This window comes from Amia ocellicauda, chromosome 14, assembly GCF_036373705.1.
Source record: "Amia ocellicauda isolate fAmiCal2 chromosome 14, fAmiCal2.hap1, whole genome shotgun sequence".
NCBI lineage: Eukaryota > Metazoa > Chordata > Actinopteri > Amiiformes > Amiidae > Amia > Amia ocellicauda.
This window is the reverse complement of record NC_089863.1, coordinates 32,349,780-32,373,285: the sequence shown is the minus strand read 5'-3', so window position 1 is coordinate 32,373,285 and position 23,506 is coordinate 32,349,780. Positions and strand designations below refer to the sequence as shown.

The 23,506-nt window shown below is 38.2% G+C and overlaps 1 long non-coding RNA gene across 1 annotated transcript; it reads left to right on the top strand.

Moving 5' to 3' along the window:
• The first annotated feature begins 18,111 nt into the window (after positions 1-18,111).
• On the top strand, positions 18,112-21,941 carry LOC136767691 (uncharacterized). The gene is made up of 3 exons (XR_010821864.1): positions 18,112-18,196; positions 18,412-18,735; positions 21,810-21,941. It is a non-coding gene; the product is annotated as an uncharacterized LOC136767691 (long non-coding RNA).
• The last annotated feature ends 1,565 nt before the right edge of the window (positions 21,942-23,506 follow it).

Genomic DNA, 23,506 nt, shown 5'->3' with positions numbered 1-23,506 from the left:
ACCAGAGCAACCAGATTATGTGCATTTGTGGAAAAGTTCACTGCTGCACATTCTGCTTTGAAGAGCATGGAGACAGAACCAACCTTAATCTCTGCAAAGGCTAGTAATTTCCAGCATACTGTAGTATGGAATCATTCAAGACTATCATTACTGCTGTGAGTACCAACCATGTCCTAGGTTACATGCAGCCCCTCACCAAACAATTGCAGGCTACTAACTTGGAGATCATCGCAGCTTATGAGGAGGGAAGAAATGTACAGGAAGTCATAACCAAACAGATTTAGTGCATGTTTTCAAAAAGCCACAGCCCTGGCCAACTCTGTTGATGTGGTCCCAGCCAAGTGGAGAATTTCTATGAAACCTAACTTAACCACAGAGTCAGTGGAAGACCACTACAGGTTAAATGTCTTTTATCCTTTTATAAACCACATCACTAGTGAGCTGGATGCCAGGTTCTCTCAAAGGAATGAGCCTGCGATGCTAGCTGCTTATCTGGTACCAAAAGCTCTAAAAAAGCTGACAGAAGAAATGGAGGAAGTGCTGGTAGAGTGGTACCAAGAAGACCTACCTGACCCAGACACAGTGAAGCAGGAAATAGAACCCTGGAGGCACAAGTTTCACTCGGAAGATGAGTCCCTGCCTACATTAGCTTTGGAAACTCTGCAAGCACTGGTAATAGGTAATAGGTGCTGGGCAGTGCTGAGCGAATGGGAGCTGAGCGAGGTGAGAGAGAGTGCACTGGTTTTTGAAGAATGTGGAATAGCAGGTACATGGGGTTTAGAACTCTGGTGATGATGACCTCTGGTGGCGAGTTGGAGAAGTGTGGGAGGAAACAGTGACAGTAGGAGCCTTAAAGAGCCACTTTGAATATAAGTATGGCCTTCTTGGAGCAATAATTTCTCTGTGATTGAAGAGAGATCACTCTTGAAAGTCTGTGAATTGCAACTTATTATTCTCCCTGTAACCAGACCAAAGAAATGTCATACATTGTGTGTCATACAGGGTTTCCAGCACAGACCAATGTATTAACACCTCAGAGGGGGTTGGCCTGGTTGAAAAGTTTTTGTTCCAAACTGTATTTAAGTGGCACTGACATTAATGCACATTATGGCTAACATTATAGTATCTGCTTAATGCTGTGGATCTCCTTTGTTGCATCTGTATTGTCACTTTACATAGTTAGTGTACAATATAATCTCAGTTTTTACATAAGAGAATGTGAAAACTGATGTAATCAAATAGTCCTTTTCAAAATAGTTTAATAGCTCTTTTGGTCTTATCGTCTACTGACTCTCTCTCTCTCCCTTTCTTTTTTACTATCTATCTCTCTTTCTCTCCCTCTCTGTCACAACACAGACACACACACACACAGAAAAAGAGATTGTGCAGCTTTAATAAAAGTATTTTTGTCAACGGGTCCCTCTGTATGTATTTCATTATAGATAATGAGTTTGTGTGACTGTAGTGTATAACTTTGGTTGTGTTTAGATGTAATTTTGGTATGAATTGCCGTAAATAAGCTCTATTAAAAGAAGAAAAAATCTGGACCTCACTAATTTCTAAACTCTGGCTACGGCCCTGGGTAGAACATGTAGTGAGGACTGAAAATGAAGGGGCAACGCTGAACAATGTCTATTATAAGATAAAAAAATTCTCTGGGACAGCAAATAAGCACAGTAATGAAGCTGAATATGAAACAGGCATGTTCAGATTAGGCAGATAATAAAAGACAGTGACCTAACTGAGAATGCAAAGTGAAGGAAGCTTGTTAAATCCAGGTTTAAATGTTGCTCTCTATGAAGCAGAGGAGTATTTTGAGTGTTTCAACCGGTGAGGAGCTCTTTATTCAATTTATCAAGGCACATCAAAGTACCACTGATAAGAAAGCAGCAAAAGGCAGGGGCCAGCAGCAAAAGGCAATGTAGGACCTGCTTGGAGTGTAGGGGAGAAGATAAGAATATCGTCAATATAAACCATGACAAAGCAGTTTAAGTAGTCTCGAAGTACCTCATTGACAATGGCTTGGAACACAGATGTATGGTAAGCCAAATCATCATTTAGAGATATCTCTAAATCATTTAAAGATATATTTAAATGATTTAGAGATATCTATAAATATTTGAAGATATCTTGAAATGCATTTAGAGATATCTTTAAAAGATAATTTGGCTTGCCGTACAGATGGAGCATAGATTAAGCCTAAGGGCATCACCAGATATTCATAATGACCACTGTAGGTTGTGAGTGATACCGTTCAGAATTATGCAGTAAACAAAGAGGTTTGAATTTAGTGACCTCTATAGGAAAATGTAGAAGTCTCTTTTATATGGACTTTTTGGCAGGACTTAATTGAGGGGGTTTTATCAAGCTAGCTCAAAAAGCTTTATAAGTAGAGATTCAGGACTGTGTTTAGAGAGCTGCTGTTGTTGATGTTGTTGTTGGCAGACACCCTTATCCAGGGCAACTTACGAAATATAAGCACAATATACAAAGTGCAAAAATACAGTTCAGTAAGGCATAAAATTTACATGGAATTTTAATGCAATTGACAGACAGTAGAACTGCACTACATAGGCAGCACTGTGGAGTAGTGGTTAGGGCCCTGGACTCATAACTGGAAGGTTGTGGGTTCCCTTGAGCAAGGTACTTCACTTAGATTGCTCCAGTAAAATACCCAGCTGTATAAATGGCTACAAATGTAAGTCACCCTAGATAAGAGCGTCTGCTAAATGACAAATAATGTAATTGTCACGATTACCCTTGGGGAGCACGGGAACAGGGGACCCAAGTGCAGTGTGTGGTCGGACAGGCGCAGGTCGAGTGCTGGCAGATCAGGGCAATGGAGGCTAGACAGAGATGTGGTTGTGGTCACGGGCGATGGTCGTGTGATCAGACAGGCAAAGGTGAGATGGAGTCGAAGACTCAGAGTTGCAGTCACTGACACTGGCAAAACTTCGTCACGACTGAGGGAAGTGAGGGGATTAGAAGGGGAGCAGGAACCAGGCTTGGGAGGTGCAGGGGAGAATAGAAACAGAGGGTGGAAGCAAGAGTGCACAAGGGAATGGAATGTAAACAGACTGATTGAGTGATGAGAGCAGGGAGAAGGCAGGGAAATGGCAGCTCCTAGTGGGAATAGAGGGGGAGTGCTAGGGGACCATGACAGTAATGTAATGAAGGATATTTGGGCAGCAGTCAATAAAGAGGATACGTTGAATATTGCTACAGGTAATTTAATAATTTTCATTTTGGACAACCTAGAGTTTATATTTCTTAATATAATTACTGAATAAAAGTTCCTCTTATTTAACATTAATGAAGAGTAATATCTTTCTGGCTCATTCCAATCCCAAAACATTTTGAAACAGCCATGTAACACTATCTTGTTAACAAAATGTTAACATGAAAAGTGTTTTGATATGTTCACAGGGACTGTTCAAGATTGTCCTCTTACAATAATTAACAAAATTGTTTAAGGCACGGCAGTGCAGTGTATTTTTTTTTTATGCTTACATCAAACACATATCTTCAGGCTTTAGACCAAACTTTCACTCACAATTACATTTTGGACAATGTTTGTTGGTCCTCAATTTGCTTTGTTTTGGTACAAAGTAGTATATTCTTAAAATATAACCATCCATTTTCAACTGAATCTGTATCCAGTGTGCTCCAGTCTAACTCTTCTAAGTGCCTCCTCATACCTTCAAGGTTTACTTTTCTAAAATTGTAGACCATTGTTTTAGACTTGGTCCTTTTGAAAGAATGCCTCAAAGCTAACCATATTGTGATCACGGTTTGCCATTGGTTCTCTAACTAGTGTCCCTCTGACTCTATCTTGGTCATTTGAAAATATCAAGTCAATGCATGCACTCTCTCTGGTTGGTTCCCTGATAAATTGAGTTAGAAAGCAGTCATTTACCATCTCAACCATTTATATTTCTGCTTCTGTAGTCCCAACTGGGCTTTCCCAGTCTAAGTTTGGAAATTGAAGTCCCCCATTATAACAGCCACATCCTTGCTACATGCAGTCCAGATTACATTGTACAATGCAACATCTTGCTGAATATCTGAGTTGGGTGGTCTGTAACACACTCCTACCACAAATTATTCAAAGGTTTGACCCACAAAGATGCTGTTCCGGTACTGGGATCTAATTTGAGTTCTTCTGCCTCAATGTAATTTTTCACATATAATGCTACCCCACCCCCTCTTCGATTTTGCCTGTCTCTCCTGAACTGTGTGTATCCTTTCAACTTGTATTCATCCCCATCATTTTCTGTAAGCCATGTTTCCATCACTCCTACAACATCATAATCACATGCCAGCACTGTGGCTTCTAGGTCTAATATCTTGTTCCTAATACTCCTGGCATTGAGGTACAAACATTTCAGTACTTTCCTACTAGCAGTTTCCCTTTGTTTTCTTTCCTTTGTGGAACATCTCCCATTGTCAGAGCTCCCTGCCCCCCTGGTCCGTAGTTTAAAAGATTCTAAATTACTCTGTACATACGCTCTCCCAATGCATTAGCACCCCTTCTGTTAAGATGTAGAACGTCCGGTTTGTACAGGTCCCATCTATCTCAGAAGAAAGATCAATGCTCCATAAACCTAAACCCCTCTTCCCTACACCAAGATTTCAACCACGTGTTAAACTTTCTAATCTCTGCCTGTCTCCCTGGCCTGGCACGTGGTACCAGAAGTATTTCAGAGAAAACTACCGTGGAGGTTCTGCTCTTTAGTTTTGTTCCTAACTCTTTAAGTTTGTCTTGCAGAAGCTCTGCCCTACCTTTTCCTATGTCATTGGTTCCAATGTGGACCATGACCAGTAGATTCCCCCCGGCTTTGGCCAGTAGCCCATCTACTAGTTTAGGGAGATCTGCAACCTGAGCACCAGGCAGGCAAGATACCATGCGGGTCTTCTTATCACTAGAACACACTGTGTGATCTACACCTCTAAGAATTGAATTTCCTACTATAACTACCTCCTTGTTATGGGGGGGAGAGGACACCATGGTGCTCTGGTGCTCAACTGCCCTCCCATCACCCTCTGAGCTGTCACTGTCCAACTCGGTGTCCAGCAGTTGGAATCTGTTGGGCAATTGTAGCTCTTGAGGTGTCTCTAGGGGTTGTGTGCGCCCTTCTTCTATATCCCTAATACAGCGCAGATCAACAAGCTGAGCCTCAAGATCACAAACCTTGATCTCTAGGATTTCAACCTGCCAACAATGTTCACAAATGAAACCTTCTTGGATGAGTTCATCCAGGAAGGCAATCATTCTGCAAACCTGACACTGTAGTGGCCACTTGCTTCTAAATGTTAGGGTTTTTTTTGTTTGTTTTTTGTTGTTTCTCTTTTTTAGGTCTCTTGGTTCCAATTCCCTAGTCAACTGCTTAACTTTCTGTGACCGAGAAACAGCGCAGCTCTTTCTCAACAGCTGCTTTAAGTAGCTTTTGTCTACCTGCCCCCAATTCACACCTAACTGGCCCCACCTGGCTCCTCCTGCAACAGGATTCCTGCTTGTCCTTGAGTAAATCTCCTTTCTACAACATGTTTACTTTCACCAACTCAGCAGCTGAACTGAATGGACTTCAATTTAGGCAAACTACAGACAATGCTAACTTCAATTAATGCTAATGCTAAGACTGGTCTGAAACTAGTCAAACAACAAGATAGCTGCCTCTGACCTGTACTCTCCTGTCTCTGTCTGTAGCAACTTATGTTCTTATGTAAATACTTCAGTGCCCCCCTTCCGAAGGGCCCCATCTCCAAAGGGCAGGGACTAGCTGCAGGACTCAGGCGAGGAGAAGACTGTGAGGAGACGCCGCCCAGCAACAGCAAGTAGCCATGACAATCTCTCCGATTCCCATCCTGCTCTCTCCGTCTTCTTGGCATGCACCTGCACGCCATTGCTTCATTAATCCCTCTAACCTCATCTCTCTGAATCTCCCGTCCTCCTCCCTCCCCTCTACTCCACTCTCTGGAGACCTGTGGAACTGCCACTCAGCTTCCAACAAGGCCGATTTCATCTCCGCCTTCGCCTCCCACCACTCCCTGGATTTCCTCGCTCCCACATGGATCTCCCCGGACAAGTCAAGCATCCCTGCTGCCTTATCCTCTCTATTTGTCCTGTCCCACTCCCCATATCTTACCTGGGTCAGGGAGGAGGAACAGGGCTCCTGCTCCCCCCTTTCTCTCCTCTATCAAGACCAACAGCTTTGAATTCCACACAGTGGAACTCATCTCTCCCTCTCACCTCTTCCTTCTAGTTCTCTACAGTCCCACCAATCCACTCACCTCCTTCCTGGATGAACTTGTCTTTCTTCTCTCCTCCCTCCCCTTGCTGTCCTCACCTATCATCCTCCTGGGAGACTTCAACAGCCACCTCTCCAACCCTTCCTACTGTGCTGGATTTCTTCCTCTCATTCACTCCTTTAAATTCTCTCTCTCCCCGTCTCCCCCCACTCACAGGGCAGGCTGCCAGCTAGACCTCAACTTCTCTAGAAGCTGCTCCCCTTCAACACTCTCCGTGACACACATGGACATTTCAGACCACCACTTCATCTCCTTTTCCCTTTCTATCCCCTCCCTGCCCACCCCACCCACTACCTCCTCTTTGTTCTCCTCCTACCTACCAAGTGATATGGCAAGTTTCCTCATCCACCTCCCAACCTCTCCTCACAGGCATACCCCAAGGCTCTGTCCTGGGCCCCTTCCTGTTCTCTCTTTACATTCGCTCCTAGGGCCCCCTCATCGTATCCGATGGTTTCTCCTACCACTTCTATGCTGATGATGCCCTGTCTTTTACCTCTTCTGACCCTCTCATCCCCTCTCGCATCTCTTCCTGTTTGTCTGCTATCTCTACCTGGATGCATTCGCATTACCTCAAGCTCAACCTCTCCAAATCGGATCTCCTGTTTTTCCCCCACTCTTCCTCACCTTCTGCTGATCTCTCCATCTCGATCCCCTTGGAATCCACCACACTCTCTCCTTCTTCTTCTACTACAAATCTAGTAGTCACCCTTGATCCTGCACTCTCCTACACCCAGCACATCATCACGCTGACACGCACCTGTAGATTCTTCCTGAGCAACATACGCCGAATCCGTCCCTTCCTCACTGACTACTCAACTCGTCCTGTCACTGGTCCTCTCCTGCCTGGACTACTGCAACTCCCTCCTCGCCAACCTGCCTGCAACTACTTCCCGCCCGCTCCAGCTCTTCCAGAACTCTGCGGCTCGTCTGGTATTCTCTCTGCCCTGATTCGCACATGCTACTCCACTGCTCTGCTCCCTCCACTGGCTCCCAATACCGGCACGCATTCAGTTCAAGACATTGACCCTCACTTACCGCTGTCTTGACCACACTGCACCAAGTTACCTTCAGTCCCATGTCTCTCCACACATCCCCTCTAGACTACTGCGGTCTTCCGGTGCCAGAAGACTAACTCTGCCTCCTTTCCACTCCCCTTTCTCCAGAGCCCGCTCCTTCTCATCTCTGGCCCCTTAATGGTGGAAAGACCTTCCCACCAAAGTCAAAACAACAGAGTCCTTGACTTCCTTCCGGCACTTACTCAAGACACATCTTTTCAGACAGTACTTAATCGTAAGATAGCACTTCACAGCATTTTATCATGCTTTGTGCGTTACTAATACTTGTATTATTGATAGATTTTCCCCCTTGCTCCATTTCCTGTAGCCCTTGACTGTGACCTTACATTTTGACAACACTTAGCTTTTACTTTCCAGGATGTATGACCTCACTTACTAATGATAACCAGTCCAGTCAAACCCTAAGAGAGATCAGGATAAATGAGGAGGAGGTACTACAGGGACTAGCAGAATTAAAAACAAACAAATCACCTGGGCCACATGGTATATTTCCAACAGTACTTAAAGAAATTAGGGAAATTATTTATATGCCGCTAACTCAATTATTCCTCCAAATGACACTTAGAACAGGGGATGTGCCAACTGACTGGAAGACAGCAAATGTCATACCAATCCACAAGAAAGGGGACAAAACTGAGCCAGGGAATTACAGACCAATCAGTCTCACCTGCATTACTTGTAAAATGTTGGAAAAAAATTATTAGACAGAAAATAGAGGAGCATCTTAATGAAAACCATATTCTTGGAGATCGTGGGGTTTAGATGAGGGAGATCATGTCTTACTAATTTATTCTTTTTTTTTAACATGCAACTGCAGCTGTAGATTGTGTGAAAGCATATGATATGATATACTTAGATTTTCAAAAAGCTTTTGGTAAGGTTCCACACCAAAGACTGATCCTTAAATTGGAAGATATAGGTATTCAGTGTAATGTAAGTGGATGGATTATGAACTGGTTGATGTATAGGAAACAGAGGGTGTTGATTAGAGGAGTCGCTTCTAACTGGAGTGAGGTTGTTTGTGGAGTGCCACAGGGATCAGTACTAGGGCCTTTGCTATTTCTAATCTATATTAATGATTTGGACCCTGGGATAGTTAGCAAACTTATCAAATTTGCAGATGATACTGAAGACCTGCATTTATTTTCCTGTGTGTCTGTGTAAACAAGGTCACTGTCTCACTGTCTCGCTGTGCTACGGTACTGTGCTATAGTTCAACCCTGATACCTAGAAGAACAAGGTATTACATGCAGGTAATACAAATGTCCACTATAATTACACTATGGGAGGAATAGATCTAGATGAAGTAATGCATAAGAAAGACCTAGGAGTCTGTGTGGACTCTTCACTTTCTCCATCCAAACAATGTGGGGAAGCAATAAAAAAAAGCAAACAGAATGTTAGGGTATATTGTCAAAAGTGTAGGATTTAAAACAAGGGAAGTAATGTTAATATGATACATGGAAAGGGCACAGTCAATTATATTGTTATAATTGTTTTCAATAAAATAAATTATGTTTTTTATTTTTCCATTTTCAGTATTAAATTAAAAAATGGACATTGCAATCTTTGAATTTGCAACATTGTACTACTGACACAAAACATTTTTTTCTGACAGCAGTGTGGTTAACAATAAGCGTGGGCTGTTGCTTGTGGCGGAAACTTCAGACAATTGCCTTTCTGCTACCTTAGTTTCCTCTTGTAGTTTCCTTTGGCAAACCCCTGCATTTACAAAGACACAGCAGACAAGCAGGGTGTAAAAATAAAAATGGCAATGTATGAATGCTTTACTTTCTGTAAAGTTACCTTAACTTAACTTAATTAACAGTAATTTGTGTAAATACCAAGTAACATAATACCATTTACTATGACCTCTATAAACATACAATCTTCATTATAGTGCACGTTGACATAGCTCCAATAGAAAATAAATGTGGGGAGTAGAAAATATAACTTGGTGCACACCAATATCAATTCTGCTTGACAATACCACCTTAATTAAAATGAGCAATAAGACTCAATATGCACAAACTCTGTAATAATCACATAAAAAATCAGAATCATAAATAGGTTATTTTACACAGGACACCAAATAAATTGTGAACAATTGCTTTAATTCTCAAGTCCAACAATACATTTTAAATAGTAAGAACATAAGAACATAAGAACGTTTACAAACGAGAGGAGGCCATTTGACCCATCCTGCTCATTTGGTGTCTATTAATAACTAAGTGATCTCAGGATCCTATCCAGTCTATTTTTAAATGTTCACAAATTTTCAGCATCTACCACATTGCTGGGGAGTTTGTTCCAGATTGTGACTACTCTGTGTAAAGAAGCGTCTCCTGTTTTCCTTTTTGAATGCCTTGTAGCCCAATTTCCATTTGTGTCCCAGGGTGCGTGTGTCCCTGCTGATCTGGAAAAGCTCCTCTGGTTTGATGTGGTCGATGCCCTTCATAATTTTGAAGACTTTGATCAAGTCCCCACGTAGTCTCCTCTGTTCCAGGGTGAACAGGTTCAGTAACATTAAATAGTAACATTAAAACTGTCACAATTAACAAAGTAATACACAGTCAAAAAAGCCAAAAAATAGAAAAATAAAAAAAATAAACTTCCATGAAAAACACTGAATCTCCATCTCCAGTCTTCACTGGATAAGGCTTTTTCTCCATCAGGCTGTTCCTACAGCTGAATCCAGTCTTTGCAAATACAAGAAGACTGCATTAGCAAGGCTTTGCTAAAACATAAGATTAAAAAAAACTCTTGTTTAGTAAAAATCTAAACCCTGCATAAAAACACTGCAGCATACAAAACAAATGAATATTGTGTCTGGTGTTTTTGGTGGGTTTATTATTGTATGCTTTAGGGTTTTAGCATTAGGGAATACTCGTGTTTTTTTTTATCTTGTGATTGTTTAATATAGTTTGCAGTCTTATTATTTACAACTCATTATTTCATAAAAACAATGAACATTTATTCTGGTAGATCTACAGGCACATCAGCATACGGATTACTTGGTTAATATGCTTCCTGCTTCTCACAATGCTGTGTGAACTTCTAAAATGTCCATGTATGTGGATGTAGATAAATGACTGCTTTCTAACTCAATTTGTCATGGCACCAACCAGAGAGAGTGCATGCATACAGAGGGAACTAGGTAAGAGAATCAATTGCGAACTTGCGATCACAAAATGGTAAGTTTCCAGGCATACTTTCAAAAAACAAGGACCAAGCCTAAAAGAATGTCTACAATTTCAGAAAAGCAAACCTTGAATATATGAGGCAGTACTTAGAAGAGATAGACTGGGGCACACTGGATACAGATTCAGTAAAAAATGGATGATTATATTTGACAAATAAACTACTACAGGTATTTGAACCAAAACTTTGCAAATTGAGGACAAAATTATATAATAGAATCATGCAATAAAATATAAAGAGAAAGAAAATGTTAGCACATGCAAAAGGGATAGAGATGAGAGAATACAAAATTATATAGAACTGCAAAAAGATGAGAGAGGAATTAGGAAATCAATTTCTATTTGTATATCACCCTTCACAGGGTAGCCACAGAGTGCTTTACAAAGTGGTAAACATACAACAAACATACAGCAAAATAAAATAATACATAAATAATACAATTAAATAAATAAAAATAGACCTTTAACTACTGGCTAGAGAAACAGAGAATAAAAAGATGAGCCTTCAGCTGTGATTTAAAGGCTAAGACAGCTGAGACAGCATCTTTTACACTGGCTGGATGATCATTCCACAGTTTTGGGGCCCTATAACTAAATGCTCGACCACCTGCGGTTTTCATGTGTATTTTAGGGACCACTTAGTAACCAGCTTCCTGGGATATCAACAGCCAATCTGGAGTGTATTCGATACGGAGATATTTTAAGTAGGGAGGTGCCAGTGCCTTTAGTGCAGAGGTTCGCGAGGTGGTGCTAGGGGTCCGCAGCAAAATCCGCCCCCCATTTCAAAAATAAATTAAATTAGAATAAGGGAGAATAAAGGAAAAATATGAAAATATGCATGTTCTAAGAACAAATTATAAGATGTATTAAGTGCTGTTCTAGCTTATATTAGCATTTAACACTTGTTAGGTTCTCTCAGGTTCACAATATTCTCAGTGCTCAATATTGCTGATCACAGTGGCAGGTTATACTTATAATGCAGGAAGCACAACTTCTCTGTATTTTTTTTAAGACATGTATTTAAAAATGCCCTCAAAAGTGTGACTAATTTACTGCGTCTGTTAAAAGTATTTGCAATACGAATCACAGCCAAAACATAATGTAGGATTAAAGTATATACTTTATAGTTTATAGTATATAGTTGCAGTTTTATTCAACATTGCCTGAGAGGTGCGTTTTTTCACACATTTTCTTTAAATTTTTCTTGAGCTTGCTACTCATTTGGTTTTTGCTTCTTGGTATCCAGTCAACATCTTCAGTAAACATGTACTGTTTTTCTTATTGTGAATTATGAAAAGTGATTTAATTAACTTTACAGTAAGACTGCACCTCTTTGCCATAGAGTATATGGTAATTTTCATTCAGTTTCACCCCGGCACTCAGCATTATTATAATACATATAATATTGAATGTAAAACCAAATAAACATATTTATTTTTTGTCAGAAGTCTGATGAAGGACTTTATGGTGCATTATCTGAGAAATATGTGCCGTTACAGATACTTCTATAAAAGGCCAATATTGGCTGATAATATCGGTGCTCCGATATATTTGTCGGGCCCTACTTTTGACAATATACCCTAGCATCTGTTTGCCTTTTTTATTGCTCCTAACATTGTTTGGATGGGGAAAGTGACGAGTCCACAGTTTCTCATGCTTTATGTCTTCCAGTTCTATTTCTCCCATAGTGTAATTATAGTGGACATTTGTGTTACCTGCATGTAATACCTTGCATTTGTCCACATTGAATTTCATCTGCAAGGTGTCAGCCCATAACTGAATATTATCTAAGTCCCTTTGAATTGCCTGTGCTGCCGAGATTGTATCTGCTGAGCCACCTATTTTAATATAATCTGCAAATTTGACAAGTTTGTTAACTTTCACAGAGTCCAGATCATTAATATAGATTAGAAAAAGATAAGGCCCTAGTACTGATCCCTGTGGATCTCCACTAACATCCTCACCTAATCGACACCCTCTGTTTCCTATACATTAACCAGTTCATAATCCATCTACTTACATTACCCTGAATGCCTACAGCTTCCAATTTGAGGATCAGTCTTCAGTGTGGAACCTTATCAAAAGCTTTTTGTATAAAATCTAAGTATATAATATCATATGCTTTCACATGATCTACAACTGCAGTTGCATGTTCAAAAAATTCCAATAAATTAGTAAGACATGATCTGCCTCATCTAAACCCATGTTGACCCTCTCCAAGAATATGGTTTTCATTAAGATGCTCCTCTATTTTCTGTCTAATAATTTTTTCCAACATTTTACAGGTGATGCAGGTGAGAATGATTGGTCTGTAATTTCCTGGCTCAGTTTTGTCCCCTTTCTTGTGGATTGGTATGACATTTGCTGTCTTCCGATCAGTTGGCACATCCCCCAGTGTCATTTGGAATATTTTAGTTAGCGGCATATACATAATTTCCCTCATTTCTTTAAGTACTATTGGAAATATCCCATCTGGCCCAGGTGATTTGTTTGTCTTTAATTTTGCTAATCCCTTTAGTATCTCCTCCTCATTTATCCTTATCTATTTTAGGATTTGACTGGACTGATTTTTAACCTGTGGCAAATTATCCGTTTTTTCTTTTGTAAAAAACTCTGTGAAATACTCATTTAGAACATTTTCCACATCTTGTTTGTTGTTCAAGATACTTCAATTTTTGCCCTTTATCTGTCTCACTTCTTCCTTTGTTGTCCTCTTGCTGTTGTAGTATTGAAAAAAGCTCTTTGCATTAGTTTAAGCTCTTTGCAGCTCAACATATTCTTTGTATTTTGTTTCGTCTCCATGCCTTTTGTATGCGCTATACAACATTTTCTTTCTCTTGATATTTTTTTGCATACTTCTATTAAACCATTTTAGGCAATGTGTTTTGGTCCTCAATTTGATAAGTTTTGGTACAAATTTCTCGTGAGCCTTAAAATATAACCATCCATTTTCAACTGAATCTGTATCCAGTGTGCTCCAGTCTAACGCTGCTAAGTGCCGCCTCATACCTTTAAGGTTTGCTTTTCTAAAATTGTAGACCATTGTTTTAGACTTGGTTCTTGTTTTTCTGAAAGAATGCCTCAAAGCTAACCATATTGTGATCACAGTTTGCCATTGGTTCTCCAACTAGTGTCCCTCTGACTCTATCTTGGTCATTTGAAAATATCAAGTCAATGCATGCACTCTCCCTGGTTGGTTCCCTGACAAATTGAGTTAGAAAGCAGTCATTTAGCATCTCAACCATTTCTATTTCTGCTTCTTTAGTCCCGACTGGGCTTTCCCAGTCTATGTTTGGGAAATTGAAATCCCCCATTATAACAGCCACATCCTTGCTACATGCAGTCCTGATTACACTGTACAATGCCACATCTTGCTGAATATCTGAGTTGGGTGGTCTGTAACACACTCCTACCACTAATCCTCCGGATCTCTTGTTCCAAAATATGACCCTCAAAGATTCTGTTCCGTTACTGGGATCTAATTTGAGTTCTTCTGCCTCAATGTCATTTTTCACCTATAATGCTACCCCACCTCCTCTTCGATTTTGCCTGTTTCTCCTAAACTGTGTGTATCCTTTCAACTTGTATTCATCCCCATCATTTTCTGTAAGCCATGTTTCCGTTACTCCTACAACATCATAGTCACACGCCAGCACTGTGGCTTCTAGGTCTAACATCTTGTTCCTTATACTCCTAGCATTGAGGTTTCAGGACTTTCCTACTAGCAGTTTCCCTTTGTTTTCTTTCCTTAGTGGAAGATCTCCCTAGGGCTGGGCGATAAAATGGTATCGGTATTTATCGACGGTACACCTTTATCGATAACAATATAAAAAATTCTATACACCCGATAGTTTCACTTAAATGCATTAAAATGTAAAAAGACATGAAGTTTGGTTGCATGAATAACCCTCAAGCGTGCACCGTCCCTGGACCATAAATATTTTACAAAGACTGCAATAGAACTTTATTCAGAGTGTAGGAAAGCAGTGGAGAAAGAGCTGTACACCGTCTCCTACTTTGCAACAACCATAGACATCTGGTCAAGTCGCACATGTGACCCGTACATAAGCTTAAGTGTGCATTTCATTGACGGCGAATGGGATCTGAAGAGTAAATGCTTGGAAACAGCATATTTTCCAGAGGACCATACGGGGGAAGTTATTTGCTCAAAACTTGACTGATGCACTGGTCTCATGGGGTCTGAATGAAAGCAAGCAAGTGTGAATCACCACTGACAGCGGGGCGAATATAATGAGAGCCGCTTCACTTAACAACTGGACTCGGATGCAGTGTTTTGGCCACCGCTTGCATTCAGCTATTGGTGAATAGCGTTGTCATTTAATAGTTACATAGTCATCCACATATAGTTTCTTTGGTTGTATTAGTATCAACACTAATACGAATATAAAGTCAATTAGAAAAGCAAAGTTAAGACAATATTGTGAGTCCTTGCACTCTTAATTTCAATACTAAAATTACTTTTAATCATTAAACTGGAATGTTAAAGAATATTTTTTGTGCAAAGTTTCACTCTACAGTATATTTCATATTCTTATTTAAAAAATATTTTTTTCTTAAATAATTCACAATTTTTGTATTTTGTGTATATATTGTTACCTTGTATCTGTTTATAGTTGCTTATACTGTTTATTTTCTTTTTATCAGTGGCAGCAGGGAAGGACAAAAGAGTTGGAAGGGCCATTGGTGTGTGTAAGAGAGTGGTGGCAGCATTTTTCTTATTCATGGAAGAAAAAGAGAGATCTGGCAGCAGCTCAGGCAAAGCTCAATCTCCCCAAAAAACAGCTTGTCACAGAGTCACCCACCAGATGGGGCTCATGCCAAAAGATGGTTACAAGAGTGCTGGAACAACAAGAGGCCATTGCTGAAGTCCTGGCTTCAGACAGAAACACCCAACACCTGGTGCCAACATGGCAGGACATTGATGTCTTAGAATCTGTACACGAAGCACTAAGTCCCTTGCTGGAGTTCACAGATTCCCTTTCTGGGGAGCCATATGTGATTGTGTCATATTCTCCAGCTGCTGAGAACAAAATTACTGAATGTTAGTGAACAGGACACTAAACTTACAAAATACTTTAAGACCAAAATCATGGCATACCTTGATGAAAAATATGCAAACCAGGTCACTGAAGACCTACTCGACATGGCTACTTTAGTTGATCCAAAATTCAAGGCTCAGCACATCAAGCCAGACAAGGCAGAATACATCAAAACAATGGCATTGGCTGAAATGATGGATGATGACCATAAACCTCAAACCCTCTTCCCTACACCTTCTCAACAGTTGCTTTAAGTAGCTTTTGTCTACCTGCCCCCAATTCACACCTAACTGGCCCCACCTGCAACAGAATTCCTGCTAGTCCTTGACTAAATCTCCTTTCTACAACCTATTTACTTTCACCAACTCAGCAGCTGAACTGAATGGACTTCAATTTAGGCAAACTACAGACAATGCTAACTTCAATTAAGGCAAACTTAAAACAAAATGAGCAATGCTAAGACTGGTCGGAAACTAGTCAAACAACAAGATGGTTGCCTCTCATCTGTACTCTCCTGTCTCTGTCTGTGGCAACTTGTAAATACTTCTTGTAAGAAATATGTATATATATTCTTTGAATGGAATATGTAAAATATTGTATTGTATAGTTTTGTTTGTCTGTCTCTCTCTCTGTCTCTTCTTTTTGAAGAATTATGGCTATGGCAACCAGACTTATTCCAGGTTTGATGGGAATATCATACTCGGAGAGACCGAGGGAACTGAACCTTTTCACCCTGGAACACAGAAGACTACGTGGGGACTTGATTCAAGTCTTCAAAATCATGAAGGGCATCGACCACATCAAACCAGAGGAGCTTTTCCAGATCAGCAGGGACACACGCACCCGGGGACACAAATGGAAATTTGGCTTCAAGGCATTCAACAGAAAACAGGAGACACTTCTTTACACAGAGAGTAGTCACAATCTGAACAAACTCCCCAGTGATATGGTTGAAGCTGAAAATTTGGGAACATTTAAAATCAGACTGGATAGGATCCTTGGATCATTCAATAGCCTCCTCTCGTTTGCAAACTTTCTTATGTTCTTATGATACATGAAAAATATGATCAATAATGTCTTAATAGCTCTTTAAGCATTACATGATAGTATTCATTATTATTATTGTTGTAGCTAAATATGTACATTTACATTGTTATTCTGTTCACAACACAAATACTAAACTGAAAAAGCCACAAAATACCTCTGGTCTATTATTATATTTCAATAAAGTCAAATGGAAAGATTTCTCTCTCAGGTCCGGATGTTTTTACTCACTACACTCACAGTTTAAGCTGCATTTAAATGTCAGTGTGGTAGCACATGTTCAGCATAAACCACTCTTATAATATCCAAGTAGAACAACAGCAAGTAATTTGTGGTAGCAAGTTCTGTTACAACATGTAGTGGACATTAACTGACACTAGATCTGACACTAGACCTGATCAAGCAGATGTTCAACTATTTTAATTGTAAAAATAATTATAAATCCATGTTGCTATAAAACACTTTAAAGATGTATTAGTTGTATATACAACTTGCATAAACAGAGTTTCTAATATCACATTCATGTTTACTTCTAAAGACTGATTTGTTTTGTACCCAGCTGGAAAGCCAATGTTTTTTCAAAAAGTAAATATCTGTACCCTATCGCTGTTTAATTAATTATTAGAAGCCTCTTTCTAAAATTATGTATGGTCCAACTTTGTAAATTTTGATTCACAGATGGGTCAAAGTTTTGATTTGGTCTAGCCCTTAGTTGAAATATTAATAGTTTTCACTTTAATGACAACTTTAAAACATGATTTTGTCTCTGAGTTTCCAAAGGATGATTGGTTTAATTAAAAACTTAAAGTTTCCAATTGGTAATGAGGGAAAAACAAATTAGGACTACTACTTCTAATAAATAACCTGATAAAATTCTGAATACCAACTGATACCAACTTTTTAAATATATGTTAAATATATATATTTTCAAATATATTGTCATGAAGTTTAGATTTGATATCTAATGGCATCTGAGGCATTCCTGCTGAACAATTTTAAAGAGAAGTGCTCCGTGAAGGAGAATAATATAGTGTAACAAATACATGTTTTGTCTTTTTGTTTTGATATAGGCTTCTCTTCAATCCCTTTATAACTCACATGTACATGAATATATATTCTCAAATTAAATACAAATAATCAGTTAAATGCATTTTAGTTTAAGAATTCACATATACCCCTTTTAAAAAAATACATACGGTTAGTCAATATATACTTTTCACATTTCAAATGTATTCCATTGTCCTGTTTCTGAATTTATTAACATTATAAACTTACAGCATAAATAAAATATATACAGTATATATTTCAAAATTCTGTGAAATATTTTTGTGTCCATCCTTATTGAAACACTTCAGTCACTGTAGAGTGCAATTTCCCTTATAAACCACAAACTGATACTTCTGGGTACATAACACTACTTCCTCATAACTTAACACAGCATGTATTACATGTATTTAAGCTGTTGTCATGTTGGCTCCTTTTGTTCTTTTATGCTGTATTTTACATGGTAACTATGCCATTTATTATGTATTTGTTTATTTTATGTATTGTGTCTGTGTGCTGAGCTAGATGCACACATTAGATTTTAAAGTCAATCTGAATTTCAATCTGATTTAGAAGAAAAGAAAAACTATATCAATATCACAGTCCTTAAGTATTCTAACTTTTCATAATTTTATTTTATCTTTAATATAAGCCTTTATTGATTTTAAATTGTTACAGGTGTAGAGACCACTTTGTTTCAATATCCACCCCAATTGAATGCCAAGGTGGGTGACACTGTAAACCTTTCCTGCAGCATAGAAGACTTAACAGGATTCTGCTACTCCACAATTTGGCTCAAAGTGCAGCATAGTGGGATCCCAAGAATGGAATTTTATACCAATGTCTCAAGAAGAAGAGATGATGCCAATAAAAACTTAAAGGATGTATGGTGCCTTCTTACCATGGATAATCTCCAAATAAATGACTCTGGAACCTATATTTGTGCTTACATGCACAACAAAGCTGCCTATTTTGGGAATGGTTCTAGACTGGAGGTAACAGGTAAGTTAATGTATACACACATACAGTATTTTTTGTTTTGTTTTGTTTTGTTATGGTGTTTGGTGTTATGAAATTTCACTTTTAGCATGATCTATAATAATAAGAAGTGGGTGGCAAAGTGATTTTGAGTTAAAGGTGCAGTAAATCGTTTCATGACCCTTTGTGTATAAACCCTTTCAAATAAGTTAAGTTATAGAAGTATTATATATTGTAAATTATAATTTTGAACATGATGTCTTATATGTAGAATATGCATACTAATTATATTGTTTTAATGCATTTAGTAAGCAAGTACATTATAAGTTTATAGTTTGATTTGGTTTATATGGACTGGAATATGTTCCTGTGAACAGTGAACAGTGAATATTGCAATTGTTCACATACAAAAACTTAAAGGCGTACCCTTGCTTTAATTAATAACAGGGCATGGTCCAAACATGGAAATGCTAATTATTTCTTAAGGCAGATAAGACAAAAATAGTGAAGCCATACCATAATTATTTGAAAACCATTGTGCTTCTAATTTTGTCAACAAAGCTTTAATTGTAATAATAATTATAATAATAATGCTAATACATGTATTTAATATCAATATATAGGTAACACTTTACAATAAGTTTACCTTATCAGAAATTAACTAGTATGTTAGTTAACATGAACAAACCAGTAACTAATGCATCAACAAGTCATGAAAAAAGTAAAAGTAAGGCATAAATCATAAATGTAAAGCACACCACACACACACACAGAGATGTCCCCAGATGGTACCCACCCTTCTCAACCTGTTTTGCAGAGGACGATGGCAGTATGGAGTTCAGCAATTAAGTAGGTCATACATCCATTAAAGCCCTGTTCATTCATCTCAACACTTACTACAACTATGATGTGAGGAATATACAAATTCCTGTTAAATATTTGGGCTCATTGCCCCACAAATGAATAATGATCTCATTTACCATGATGCACAAAGGTCCCAGAAAACATCTAATAAACCATTTGCAGATTAGTTCGTTAACATGAGTAAGCACTGATCATGTTTAGTAAAAATATCAATATTTTCCTTTATGTTAACAAAGGTATTTCATGTTATTTCGTAAGATCATTACAATTGTTGTGGAAAATCTTGTGACTATTTTCACAACTCTTAGGATTAACAAGCATCTAAATATATCGTCCTTGAAATTAGTCATGTTTATTCATTTTAACTAAGTAATTTGTATTATGTAATTATATTATGAAAGTAATTTGAGAAAATCTTTATGATGGTGATAATTATTTATTTTTATTTTATTTAAAGGACATTTTTATCTACTGCTTCAAAAATCATCCTATTAGAAAGTTGAACTAACTTAATTATGACAGGTATTATAATTATTCTAAATGATTAGTGATAAAAGTAGAAAATGAGACAGAAGAAGTAGTTGGTAATGTGTGATAACCTGATGTTACTAAATAAAACAGTATATATACTTAAAACAGTCACAGTGATATGCAAATTGAGTAGTAGGTACTCAGTAACTACATCTTACTTACTCATGATAATTATGTATTTGTCAACATGTACTTCATGTGTAAAAATGATTAATGGTATATGTGCACATGGTAAGGATGCCTTTGGAGCTATACTGAGCATCATAGGAGTAGTTTTTGGGGGGGACATGTCCCAATGTTGAGAGAACCTTAAATTGCCCCCCCAACATTATATGCCCGACTCCATAGGTCATAGGGGACACATCCCCCTCAATATGGACAGTGTCCCCCCAGTATTGACAGTATTACACATTAAGTACATGTTAACAAATGCATAATTACACTGTTCTAATAAGTAACCTATTATGTACCTACTATGGTACATAGTACTGATTGCAATACACTGTAATTAGGGAGACCTACTGTAAAGTATTACCAAATAAATTTTGAAAACATAACCGTTATTGAATAAGTTACATGGATAATAATTTACAATAATGAATCTATAAAACTTGAACATGTAACTTTCATATAAATACAAGAAAACATCCAGAAAATGAATAAGCAATAAATAATAATAAATATATATTGAATGTACTTATGTTTGCTTATCATGGCTTGACACTCAGACTTTGGGCAGGATTCAATAAAAAATGTTTGCTCGCAGAAGCATTAGTGGCATATCTGCGAATGGATCTCGCGTGCTAAAAGCTCATGGTATTAGGGGCTGGATTAAACCAAAACTTTGACTCACCCTATAAACTATAAACCTGCACATCATAGCAGTTACATTTATGACTAGAAGAAAACTTACTAAAAATGAAGCCGCAACTGAATTTGGTGAGAGTTTAATCCGGCCATAAATGATACTTTCTTCTAAAATTTTATGTACAATAAAGTGGGAGTGGTCCCATTTTCACTATATAACTACAAGAAAACAACCAGAAAATGCACTCCTAGCTCCTCTAGTTTTAGACAGCTTCAAAGTTGTCTAAGGCCTCTCACGATTGTCTAAGGCCTCTTGAGGTGTTAAGAAAGCCTGTCCAGCACAGGTTTGCACAGGCACTGCTCCATGTGTTTATTCACACGCCTCCTGTGTGTTCACAGAATAACAGAAATAACTGCTTATTGCTACAGTAACCACAATAAAGGTATACAGTGTGCAGATAAGCTAAGGGGCCTGGTAAGATCACTGCACTATGGCACGGGAGAACAGGGTTCAAGTCCCTGTTGTGACTGCTACCCATGAGTTATTACAATATGAAACCTCACTACAATGTTATGTATATTCAGCCTATATAAGGGGGATTTTTCCATGCTGTATCATTAGTTTATAGTTTAAAGTTTTACACAAAACAGAAAAGGTGGGCTGTGTTCCTTTACATTTTTTTCTTCTATTTGTAACTGCTGTGAAGTACAGGCTTGTAGTTTTGTATCAGCTGTCGATTGCCAGACTGCTGTGTTTATATGCTTTAATGACACCACTATTTCACCAACATTACCCTAGAAGTACATTAAAAACACAGATGTACATTCATTTATACAGAAATGACTCTACATTACACTAACTGACTAAGTGAAGTCAACAAAAATTCCTTCAACAGAGAATCACACTGTGGCCCCATCCATCATCATCCTCTCCCCATCTGACAGAGCAGTTCAGCATAACAGCTCAGTCTCATTAGTGTGTCTAGTGTTTGGCATGGCCCCAGCCGAGGCTCAAATCTACTGGGAAATCTTGGGGACAGAGGAGCATGGGGTCACTGACTCTGGAAGAACAGATCACATGGAATTTAGACAGGACTTCATCAGGAATCAGCTCTTCATTCCAGCAGAGATGTGGGCCAATGGAACCCTTTGTACTTGTGTAGTGGAAACTAAGACCAGTCTGCACTTTAAGAAATCCGTTATCACAGGTAAGGAACACTCCAATTAATTGGAATAGTCCATAAATCAGAGTGGACTGTAATTCTGGGAATTATCTGGGTTTTTGTTTAGAAAATAATTGGCAGTGAAACACAATTTTACTATTTTTGTGTTTTGACAGTATTACTAACACACACACACATAAGAAAATATCCAGATCCAGATAGTCCAGATCATCGATATAGATTACAAACAGCACAAGCCCTAGTACTGATCCCTTTAGAACTCCACTAACAACCTCACTCCAGTTAGAAGCAGCTCCTCTAATTGACACCCTCTGTTTCCTTCACATCAACCAGCTCATAATCCATCTACTTACATTACCCTGAATACCTACAGCTTCCAATTTTAGGATCAGTTTTTGGTGTGGAACCTTGTGAAAAGCTTTCTGGAAATCTAAGTATTTCAAATCATATGCTTTCACGTGATGCACATCTGCAGTTGCATGTTAATAAATTAGTAATACATGATCTGCCTCATCTAAACCCATGTTGACTATCTCCAAGCATATGGTTTTCATTAAGATCCTCCTCTATTTCTGTCAATATTTTTCCAAAATTGTACAAGTAATGCAAGTGAGACTAATTTCTGGCTCACTTTTGTACCCCTTTTGTGAGGATATTTATGACATTTGCAGTTTTCCAATCAGTTGGCACATCCCCTGTTCTAAGTATCAATTGGAATATTTTAGTTAGTGGCCTATAAATAGTACTGTTGCAAGTATACCATCTGGCCCAGGTGATTTGTTTGTTTTTAATTCTGCTAGTCCCTTTAGTACCTCCTCCTCATTTATCCTGATATGTCTTAAAGTTTGACTGGAACGATTGAAAGTTAACCTGTGGCATGTTATCTTAAAAAAAAAAAAAAAAAAAAAAAACTTTTAGAACATTTGCCAAATCTTGTTAGTTTGCTAAGATACTTCCATCTTTCCCCTTTAGCTGTTTCACTTCCTTCTTTAATGACCTCTTGCTGTTATAGTATTTAAAAAAGCTCTTTGCATTAGTTTTAGCACCAAGAAATAAGTTTTGTTCTATTTCCCTCTTTGCTTTCCTGATCCTGCAGTTCTATATATTCTTTGTATGTCAGTTAATACTTTTGGCATTTGTGTTTTAAAGAGATGTTATTTTTAAATCTAAATTATAAATGATAGATTTAGCATATAGGTAGGCATGGATGGTAATATTTAATTTATACACAATTATTTAGCTTCTAAACTAATTAATATTGAATTAAATTTGGGCTAGATTGTATACCTTCTTTAAAAAAAATCATATTCATTAGCTTTATCAACATCATTTAAAAGCAAAACAACTGTGTGGAGACCTTTTTAATTTACTTCATTCTTTTTACAGAAACATCTAAATCCTGCTTTATG